We start from the raw sequence: 11177 nt of genomic DNA, 5'->3' as shown, positions 1-11177 counted from the left end.
GAAAAAAAATTAATATTTTAATTAAAGTGGTTCAGACAGAGTCTCTCTCTCTCTCACTTCTCAGATGCTGGTTTTACAAAGAACATTTGTTTATAAGGCTCAGCTGGATTTTTCTTAAGAAGTTCCCTAAGCATTTGAGTTGCCATCTGTGCACCTTTGTTGTTCAAGTGCATTAGCAGAACTTCCCCAGTTCCATCTCAATTGATAAATTCATCCAGTCCCCACTTGATATCACCACAGAGCAGCTGTTTGTGGAGTTGTTTAATCTCCATTAGGACACTGTGGTTAAAAGCCAAGCTTACATCCATATGAAAACATGGCACAAGCAGGATGCTCTGCCTCTGCAGGTCTTTCCAGGCCAGGGGTGTCTGAAACTGTTTGGAGCTGGATATTTAACATTTCCATGAAAGCCGGGCAGGCTGCATGTCTCCCTGGAAACCTTGTGCTGCCTCAGAGGACGATCCGCTTCCCCTGGTGTTTTGCACCCACAGGTTGTTTTTCCTTTTCCCCACACGAAATTCTTCCTGGGAGATGCAGAGATCACTGTGATGGGGTACCTGGGGTAGAAGTTGGGAATAAGACTGGTGTTCATTGAAGGAAATATGTTCTGTGAAAGCCTTTCTTTTAATCACCTCAAGTGCTTCTGAAGGGAGCTACATTGCACCTTGTTTTGTCTGCAGACAACGAGATGTGGACAGTTAGTCTCTCTTTAAATTACATCTGACAGAGAAATGGAATCTAGATTATTTTTAAATCTCCTTATTTCCCTTCTACATCTTCCAATCCATCTTTCTCACTGACAGCTGGGGTGAAATGCCCTTCACAGAAGTTCCTCCCCAAGGCTAATTGCACGGGAGAGAAATTATTTTCTCCAGCATTTATGCACTAGAAAAAATAAGAACTACTCTTCTTATTCATTCCTTGAAAACTTTTCATCAAACAAATAAACCAGACGTGAAGTATCAAGCTTGCTTGGTGTTAGTGACTCAGTCCTCTCTCCAAGTGCAATACTGTTGGGATCACAGCCAGGAATCACTCTTTTAAGTGACCTGATGCTCTGGGAGAGAAATTTCTCCTTGTAACACAGCTGGGTTTGTCTTTGTGCTCTAGCCCTACTGAAGACAGCAGCATTTTTATCATCAGCCTTGAAGGAGTCATTGATCTCAAAGGACTCAGGCTTCCAGCTCCTGTATTTCAATCCACATTAGGTTTTGGCTGGGCTGTTCCTAACAGACCTTTGATTTAAGCCACCAACTACAAGTGTCTCCCCCTGAGAAAGTCCATCCTTCCCAAGCCATTTGTCCCAGGAGGAAAGAGCAAGGAAGCTCTTTGTCAGCCAGGCAAAGCAGTGAGCAACCCAAATTCTCTGTGTCCCCTGTGTCCCCAGGAGTGGTGACGGTGGAACAAAGAGGATGGATCAGCCTCTCTTCTCAGGATGGCATGGTGGGATGCAATACAATATATAATATAATCCTGTAGGGCCAACAGGTGCATGGTGTGTGTTGGGGATTTGTCTCTCTTAATTTTATCTAAAAATTAAACCCCCGGGCTGAAGTGATTGCCCACAACAAATGACAGCAGGGACAAGGCCAGCACAGCCTTGGGCCCTCACTTCCAGGACCATCCCTTCAGCTGACATGGATGTCATGGCATTGCTCTCCAGAGCCCTGCACCTGCTGTGGATGCAGAGAGCAACGAGACAGCCCAGGGTGTGCTGCTGGGGCAGCTGTGGCTGCGTTTTCCTGCCTCCTCCACCCTGACTGCAGTCAGAAGACAATATTACGACACTTTGATGAATAAAGGGGAGCAGATCAGAAATATCTGGGCTATGCTGTGGAATATCAGCACCTTTTGTGACACCCCACCTAGGAGCCAGCTCCATGCTCAGGCACCACCATCAGTGCCATCATTTTTGTCTTTATTTCACTGGGCATCTCCTCTCTGTGTCTGGAACCTTCCATCCTGACAGAGGCAATCAGGGTTTGAAACACAGAATGGTTTGGGTATCAAAGACCTTAAAGCCCCTCCAGTGCCACCCCTGCCATGGCAGGGACAGCTTCCAGTGTCCCAGGCTGCTCCAAGCCCTGTCCAGCCTGGCCTTGGACCCTGCAGGGATCCAGGGGCAGCCCCAGCTGCTCTGGGCACCCTGTGCCAGGGCCTGCCCACCCTCCCAGCCAGCAATTCCTTCCCAATATCCCAGCTGGGCCTGCCCTCTGGCACTGGGAAGCCATTGCCTGGGTGCTGTCCCTGCAGGCCTTGTCCCCAGTCCCTGGGCAGCTCTCCTGGAGCCCCTTTAGGCCCTGCCGGGGGCTCTCAGCTCTCCCTGGAGCCTTCTCTTGTGCAGGGGAGCAGCCCCAGCTCTCCCAGCCTGGCTCCAGAGCAGAGGGGCTCCAGCCCTGGCAGCAGCTGCGTGGCCTCCTCTGGGCTGGCTCCAGCAGCTCCTTGTCTTTCCCATGCTGTTATTGCTGCTGTCAACTCTCCATAATTAATGGGGCCCCAGCGCTGTGGTGGCTCTGAGGGCCTGTCCTCACTCAAACCCTACAGCAGCACAGCAGTCGAGGGAAAGGACCTTCCTCTGCTGCCTCCCATGAGGATTTTTTTTTGTTTTTTTCCAACACCTGGCTCCCTGAGTGCATTTCTGAGACTCCCCCTCCTCACACCACACACACCACAGCGCCTGGCCCCATGTCACAGCAAGCCGTGAGAGACACCAGGAGCCTGACACAAGTGGGGAGCCATCCATGGGATCCCAAAGTGTGGCTCTGGGCATTATTTTATCAAATTACAGCTGTGGGGAGCAGATTAATGCACACCATGCCCTGCTGAAGGAGGTACCAGTAATGGGCAGCCCCAAATGCTGTCACCTGGGGCTGTCTGTGGAGAAAAGCACAGACACAGCCCTGGGATGAGTTGGTATGATCTGAGGGAAGCAACAAAAGAAATGATGGAGTGTGGTGCCCTCTGAGTGCAGAGATGGGCCTGCCCCCTGCCCCCACCAGTGGGCAGAATACAAAACTTTAAATAGTACTTGATGTCCTAGTGGTGGCTTTTCATCAAGAATTTAGAATCACAAGCAAGGACACACTTCATGAGGGGTGAAAACCAGGAAAATGAAGCAGCTCAGCTCAGGCTCCCCCCTGAAAGATGTGATGTGAATGATGATCCTGACCACCACTTTTCTGCTGGGATATTGGGGGCTGGACCTTGCATGGCAGCAGCTTTGTGGAATCCCACCCCTAAGGAGAAGGGAACACCCAGGACTTCAGGTACTCATGATCAAAGGAGTGGCAAAAGTCAGAGGGTCTGTGAAGTCTTACAAAGTTTTACTAGTGAGTGACACATTTGTCATGGGAATTGGTGTGTTCCTGATGGCCCAGGGTAAGCACATGGCAGTGGGATTTGGATAATGGGGTAGGGTGAAAGGGAAGAGAGAGATGCTTTGAAGAAAGAGAAGGCAGGCAGGCAGGGAGGGAGGAAGGAAGGCAGGAAGGGAAGGGAAATCCTAAGTACTGGATCCAGCACTAATCCATCCAGCTGATGGCATGTCCAGGGTCCTGGTAGTGCCATCCAGCCTTCGTGGGGGCACTTTCTATAGAAGTTTTCCTCATCTAGAGAGAAGTTTCTCATTTCTTGTGCAAATCAGTTCTCACCCACAGCAGTTCTTTTGGGCCTTTCTTTTGGAAACAGTGCTTCAGACACTTTGGGTGGCTTTGTCCCCTCTACAGTCACAGATTTACAGGATCCACAAGGTTGGAAAAGGCATCCAAGACCATCAGGTCCAACCTGTGACTAAACCACATCTTGTTCCCAACCCAGGGCACTGAGTGGCACATCAGCCATTCCTTGGACAGCTCCAGGAATTGGGACTCCAACACCTCCATGGGCAGATCCTTCTGACCTATCCATGGAAAATTTTCCAAAATTTCCAAAATTGCAAAAAGGAATTTTCCCTAACTCCCACCCTGTCCCTGCCCTGGCCCAGCCTGAGGCCGTTCCCTCTCCTCCTGTCCCTGTTCCCTGGCAGCACAGCCCGACCCCCCCGGCTGTCCCCTCCTGGCAGGGAGTTGTGCAGAGCCACAAGGGCCCCCTGAGCCTCCTTTTCTCCAGGCTGAGCCCCTTTCCCAGCTCCCTCAGCCGCTCCTGGGGCTCCAGCCCCTTCCCCAGCTCCGTTCCCTGCCCTGGACACGCTCCAGCCCCTCGGTGTCTCTCCTGTGCTGAGGGACCCAGAGCTGTCCCAGCACTGGAGGTGCCTCAGCAGCGCCGGCACAGGGGACGGGCCCTGCCCTGGGGCTGTGTCACACCTGGCTGGCACAGCCCAGGGGCCACTGGCCTCTTGCCCACCTGGGCACCCCTGGGCTCCTGTCCAGCTGCTGGCCACCAGCATCCCCAGGGCCTTTCCCATCATTCCAGCCCCTCCACCTCAGCCTGGAGCTGGAGGAGGTTGGGGTGACCCCAGTCCTGACCTCTGGGGAACCCCATCAGTGCCCAGCCCCCGATGGATGTGGCTCCTTTCCCCACTCTCTGGGCCTGGCCATCAGCCTCATCTGAGCCCAGCTAAGACTGAGCCTGTCCAAGCCAAGGGCTGCAGCTTTTCTGGGAAAAATGACATGGGAGACAGTGTCAAAGGTTTGCTGAAGTCCATGGCCACTTTCTCGACCTCATTCCTGCACTGAGCCAGGTTGTGCTTTGCTCCAGGAGTCAGAACAAGGTTTGTCCCAGAAAAGTGTTGTCCTTCCTCCATATGGCCCCACCTCCAGCCACATCTGGCTGCGCTTCATGTGTGCTCTTACCAACAACCCTTGACTCCACAGCCATGCAGCACTCTGTTTGGGACATGCACATCATCCCCTCAGCTTCTGGGCTCCTCCAAGCTACTGAGGGCAGGGACTGAGCAACAGAAATTTGAGGTTTGCAATGAGAAATTATGGGGAGACCCAAAACCCCAGCAAAAATAATGTCCCCAGCTAGCCAGGTATAACTGTGGTGCTCCAAACTTCAGGGCAGGCAGTGGGATTGTTCAAAAACAATGAGAGGACATTTGCTTTGCTTGCAGCAAGCATTTGTTAGGCTTGAGGGCATTGCTCAAGGGGAGTGATGACAACAAAATATGATTATTCGGCATTTCCGTGTCATTTTACATTTTCAAGATGCCTTTCAGGCACTAAACAGACACTAAACATGAGCTAATCTTTTGTTAGAGCTTCTCTGCAGCCGTGAGATGGGATTAGGGCTCAAATTGGGTGGGTATTGAAAAAAATAGAAAAGGAATTAATTAAAAATATTCAAGTGCTTTTAGCGAATTTAAAAGGGTTCATACCATGGTCCATGTGTTATGGACAATAATGAGCACTCATACACTTCACATCAGGCTTGTAAAGAACATCCTGGGCAATGCTGAGTCAGTACAATTCAAAACTAGTCAAAAGGGTGGCAAAATCACAGAATCCCGGAATAGTTTGGGTTGAAAGGGAACTTAAAGCTCCTCTCATTCCAAACTCCTGAGATATTGGTTCACCATCTGCAAGTGTGGATGAAAGGACTTGCACAGCAGACAGAGATGATGGAAAACACACAGATCCAGTAATGAGGATTATACACAGGCCCTCTCTAATGAGTGATGCAGGTTAATTGCACCTCTTTAGTTGAAGATTGGGTTTTTTTGTGTCCTTAGTGGGCTATTGTGTAAGTGGTAGCTGAGTGGTCAGCAGCACCTGTGTGTGATCCCAGAGGGAACAGCTGCAGGGTGGCCACTCCACAGGGCAACTTTCCCATGAGATAATTCCCATTGTTCATGGGAATGATCCAGTTTTGATGTCTCTCTGGATCTTATGCCAGCCCAGCTGCACCCTGAGCATCTCTGACAGGAGGGGGAGGTTGTTCCTCCCAGCAGCTTTGGGAAGCTGTTGTTTCTTCAGTGACTAATGGCTCAAGGAACCTGACTTTTGGGTTCAGTGTTTTCAAAACAGGAGTCAAAGGCCCTGAGTAACTTCCCCAAGCCAGAGTGACCCTGCTGCGTTGTCACACAGCAGGACCACAGAAGGGTTTTGAGGCCGGAGCCGGCGTCACCAAGGTGAAGTGACTTGTCTGACATGACATGGACATCGGTGGTGATGCTGGGAGCTGACTCAGGAGATCTGGGCACAGAGTCCAGCCCCTGAACCACAGCCCTCTCCTTCCTCTGCCTCTTTCCACAGCATGGCTGCAATGGAAGATCCAGGCAGATGCTCTGGGAAGCAGAGCAGCACCAGGTTACTGCCTGTGACCTTGACCACAGGAATGATGGTCACTGCTGACCCCAAGGACAGCATGGGTTGGTGCCTCTCAGCACCGTGGGGCTGCTCCGTGTCCTCAGACCTGAGCAGAGCTTGCCAGGGGTTAGGGCATCACTTGCAAAGGGCTGAGGTTGGCCCTCATGGTCCCTTATGTTACCAAACTGCTCTGTGGCCCTGCCTGACTGGGAGGTTCCCCAGTGAAGTGGATGGAGGGAGAGCTGCACACTCAATAATCCCCAGCCAGGAGACTGCCAAGAGGAAATGCACTTCCCGTAAAGCAGGCACTGTTACCGACTTGTTTGCTGGAATTGCTTGAGTGGTAATTACGCTCCCTTAATATTGACATATTTAAATTGTTTCCAAGCATAATAGGAATCCTGCCCCGCTCCTTCCACCTCCTTTTCCAAATTTCTGTGGTGAGCTTTCACTTTGAACAAGAGATTATCTGGAGGGGCGTGACTTGCTCACGTCTTGTTTACTGAACAGCAGTCCAGATGTTCCGCTCTCTCTCGGGGTGCCTTCCGTGCACTCGGTGTCGGGTGCGCTGCCCCACGGAGGAGCCACAGGGCTCTGTCACTCAGAAAAGGAGGTCTCTATCTCCACTGTGCTGCTTCACATGTGAGTGTGCTGGCCGTGACGCCCAGCTCACACCGGGATGCTGACGGGGTAACGCGCGGCGGCGTCAGCGCCACTCACACATTTGTGTTTCATTCATTATGTTCTGAGACATTCTGTCCCGAGCACAAAGGCCATTCCCTTCTTACGTTGCTCTGTGCGTGGGCCACTCTCATGAATGCTGCAAAAGAAGGATTCATTTTCCCAGGAAAAACAAGTCACACAAGAAGCGTGGTGGAAACCTGGGCGACTCCATGTCCTGAATAGACCCCTGGCTTCCTCTCTCTACTCGACAGTCCATGCACAAATTTATCTTGGGCAGAACCCCAGATTTGGTACCTTTCTCCCCCCAGATAAACTCCCTTTTCTCCCCCATTGCATTGCTGCCATTGTTGGCCCCTGTCTCCCTCTGAGCACCCATCCAGAGCAATATCCAGGTGTGGCAAATACGGACTCCTGCTCCTCCCAGCCCTGGTCAGCCTCTGGTCTTTGCAAACCTCACCCTGAGGAAGGTTTTTTCACAGAACCACAGAATCTTAGTATGATCTGGGTTGGGAGAGACCTTAAAGCTTGAGACCCATCCCCTGCCATTGGTAGGGACACCTTCCACTGTCCCATGCTGCACCAAGCCCCTTCCAGTCTGGCCTTGGACACTCACAGGGATCCTGGGGCATCTGGGAAACAATTTTTTCTGTCACAAGTGCTGGCTGGCCCCAGAGGCAACCCCTGATGGGTTCTGCTCCACACCCAGGGTCAGGCTGGACACCCTGTCTGGGGACAGAGGTGGCAGCAGGGGACCCACAGTCCTTTCCACCAGGCAGGACTCAGGCACCTTGCAGAGCAGCTCCTCTCCCCAAGAGGCTGCAGTTGTGGCATTCTCAGCCCTCACTTTTATCTGAGGGCCTGTTCTGCTGAAGATGAGCATCAGGTTGGCCAATTTGCTACATTGCCTTGGTGCTCAAGCAAGGAAGCATTCTCACCCTTGTTTGGTGAAAGCCAAAACAGGAAAAACTCTCATGCAGGCCTTGAACTACCATGGAAATTTCTCAAAATCACTCAAAAGTGAGAAATTTGTCTGGGAATTTCTGTAAAGGATGGAGGAGAGACTGCTCATCCTGCCAGGGCCCTGGTTGGGTTGTAGTTGCTTGCACTAAAAGGGGGTGTGTGCATATTTTAAGTATATCAGAGGGATGAGAAAGCAGAGAACAAGCCAGCAAAGTGCCAGGAAGGTTTGAGAAAGGGATCTGGGGAAATGCAGCGCGAGGTGAGGGTGCAGGGAGGCACCTGGGATGTGCAGGGGTGGCTCCAGGCAGGCTCAGGCTTGGGCTCCAGGCTGTGGCAGCCGACGTGGCCCCGTGGTGTTCGGGGAAATGGGACTTTACGTACTTTCCCCAGTAATACACAGAATTGCATCAAAGAAATACCTGGCTGTCATCATCAGCGTATCCTCCCAGAGAAAATGATCTTGGCAAGGCCTTGAGCAGGCCCAGCGTCTCAGGCCAAGAGCCAACAGAGTGTTTAGTACAAGTTTCTTCATCTCCCTGTCTTTCATCATCTCCCACACGCACCCCACTAAGCTGCCATCCCAAGGGTTACTGTCGAGGTAGGAGAAAGCAGAGACATTCTTAAAACTTGGAAGGGCAATGCTGCAAAGGCATCAGTGAAAACCCCAACCTCTCTCCACCCTTCCTGAGCCTCGCCCCTCTCCACCTGGCCCTAAACTGGGAGTGCAAAGTGACAAATCCTCTTCTGAGTCTCAAAATGAGAGGATTCAATGGACAACTTCTGGTCCCCAGGGCCCATCATGGGGCTGGGGGCACTGACTGGGAAGAGGGTGTAGCAGGCCACTTATTCCAACCTCATGAACCCCAGATCTGGGCTCCAGACCGAAGGAAAAAGTCCTGGATCCATCAGCCAGGTCTCTGTAGGCTGTGATTTAGAACATTTCAGGGATGCTCTCCATCCTACTGTACCTTTTGTGAGGGAGGAGGTAGGGCAAGGGTCTGCCCCAGCAGGGGCAGCTGCTGCTCGTGCTGATGGCTGCTGCTGCTCATCAGCGAGGTGAAAGATGGGCTTCCCAGGACCAGCTCCTACATTGTTTTGACCTGAAGAAGGCTGTCAGTCCTTGAACATTATCAGAGCCAGATGGGATGCTAAAGCACACCGGTACAAACAAGGCTTTTGATGTCTGTTGACTGTAGAGCAGCCCAAGGTCACAGGGCAAGATGGGATTTCAGGCCTATGTTGGAGGGACAGCTTTGGAACCTGATGCCCAAGGTTGGGGTTGAGCTCTGGTGCGAGGGTGGGGAAGGAAGAGATTTCTTCCTGGCTCTTGATTTCGTCAGGAAGAGAGGGTTATACTGCAGTGGGGCAGATGGAAATGTCACAACAGCGAGGTTGGCAGCTGCACAAACACAGCTAATCTGCCCTCACTGAATGCTTGTAGCCACAACATAAACACGTGCAGCACTGGGTATCAGAGCAGGGGAATCAGGTACTGGCGGCCTCCCTACTTGGGATGTGCTGTTCCAATCTTCCCTGCACACCCCAATGCCTGAAAAAGCCTGGTGTCACATCAAAGTCCTGCCCCAAAAGCAGCTGAGATATCACCCATGGCCACTACTTGTCCATTTCCTCTTGGAAGTGTTCTACAGGGCACACACCCAAACCCAGACAGTGCTGTGCTCTCACTGATGGCTGCTCATCAGACAGGGTGGTACATCAGAAAGGGGGTAATTTTATAGATAGTATGTCATAAAATCTATCATTAATAACAATGGTGTGCCATTTTGATGTGTATATGTAAGTACCCTGTCTCTATGTATCTGTACTGCATATACATACATGCACACTATACACATAGATGTACATCCAAACTGCCTGTCTAGGCTCAGACCCTTCCTAATCCGTGTAATTTCCTCCTAATTAATCACTCCTTGAGTCAGGACCCTGGCTTCTGGCTTATTCTCAAGCACTGCTCTTCTGGGTACTCATTGGACCTTCACTTGGCTGCACAGAGTCAGTGACAACAAGCAGGAAGGTGTTGCCTTAAAATGTTTGTTTCTTCCTCAACCAGTCAAGAAGGGCCTCTGCCATCTGTCTCTGGTACACACCAGTGGGGAGACTGCTGCCCTCAAATGTGGCATCAACCCATCCCATGCCTCTTACTCCTTCCCTGCAGTGGGGAGACACGAGCCAGGCTCTGTCCCCTCATTTTCTGCCCAGGAGAGCATCACCTCCATCCTCCTAAGGCCACTCTTGGTCCGGATGGCCACAGTGACCTGGATGTGGGATCCTTGGTCACTTTCTGGTGTGACTCTGGTGTGGGTGAATGTCCCTAACTGAACAGGGAAATACAGCGTAGTGAGGAGGGAAAGCAGCACTGCTGGAAATCATCTTCTGTGTCTGTGTTAGGGATGGACATGTGGGAAATCCACCTCCTGACCAGGCCAGCTGGGCATTTTTCCAGCCCAAAACTGGTCAGACTCAAACAGCTGGGAGAAGAAATGTCTTGGTTTGAAAAGACAGGTGTCTACTAAGGAAGGCAGGAACCTCCCTTGAAATGGAAAACACAAACCCTACCCCACTCCAAATTATAATAATCTTGAAATCAAGGGGCTCACAGGCAAATATATGGGAATAGGAATAACAGTTCTTTAATATGAAAATTAAAATAAAAATGCAGTAGTACAAAAGAACAAACCAAAACCCAAACCCACTGTCAGAGTCAGAATACACCCTGTTGGTTGGGGTGTTGGGAGCAGTCCCATTAAATGGTGGCTGCAGTCCTGGAGTGGCAGATGTGGTTCTGTTGAAGCCATGATCCCAATCATAATGGGATATTATGATTATTACATTAACTTATATTATATTATTACATTAAAGCAATGATAGAAGGGTGTAGCTTACCTGTGAAGGTTCAGTGTTGGTGAATCCAATGGAGAAAGGCTGCCTGTGGTGTTCTGAGTCTCAGATTATATCCGGGTAGGAATGCTGGGCTCCTCCCCCTGGGTGGAGCATCCCACAATGGGATGATGTCGTTTTATCAGTCCTGCAGTGAGACTCAATGGCCCATGAACAGAAGAGATCCCCCAGGACGGAGGATGGGTCATGGAAGAGATAAAGAACACTGGGAACACCTGGTTTTAACAGCCAGCCCATTAACAGAAGACATCCCCCAGTTATGAGGGATGGGTGATGAAAGAGATAAAATTGCTACAGCTGTTTTAAACAGCTGGTAATAGAATAGAGAGGGGAAGGGAAGGTGCGGGAAGGGAAGGTGCGGGAAGG

General features: G+C 51.0%; 1 long non-coding RNA gene across 4 annotated transcripts in view; it reads right to left on the bottom strand.

Annotated features, from left to right (window-relative positions):
* Positions 1–20: 20 nt before the first annotated feature.
* Positions 21–11177, bottom strand: part of LOC117243719 — a 14417-nt gene continuing 3260 nt past the window's right edge. Inside the window, exons 3-4 of one of the 4 annotated variants that reach the window (XR_004495560.1) lie at positions 10797–10938; positions 21–557 (exon numbers count right to left, since the gene is read on the bottom strand). This is a non-coding gene — a long non-coding RNA (uncharacterized LOC117243719). Of the gene's footprint in view, positions 558–5268; positions 7069–10519; positions 10939–11177 lie in introns of those variants that run through there. The other 3 variants (XR_004495561.1, XR_004495562.1, XR_004495559.1) reach the window with 3 other exon arrangements.

Source organism: Parus major, chromosome Z (assembly GCF_001522545.3).
Source record: "Parus major isolate Abel chromosome Z, Parus_major1.1, whole genome shotgun sequence".
NCBI lineage: Eukaryota > Metazoa > Chordata > Aves > Passeriformes > Paridae > Parus > Parus major.
The sequence above is the reverse complement of the archived record's forward strand: the minus strand, read 5'-3'. Positions and strand labels throughout refer to the sequence as shown.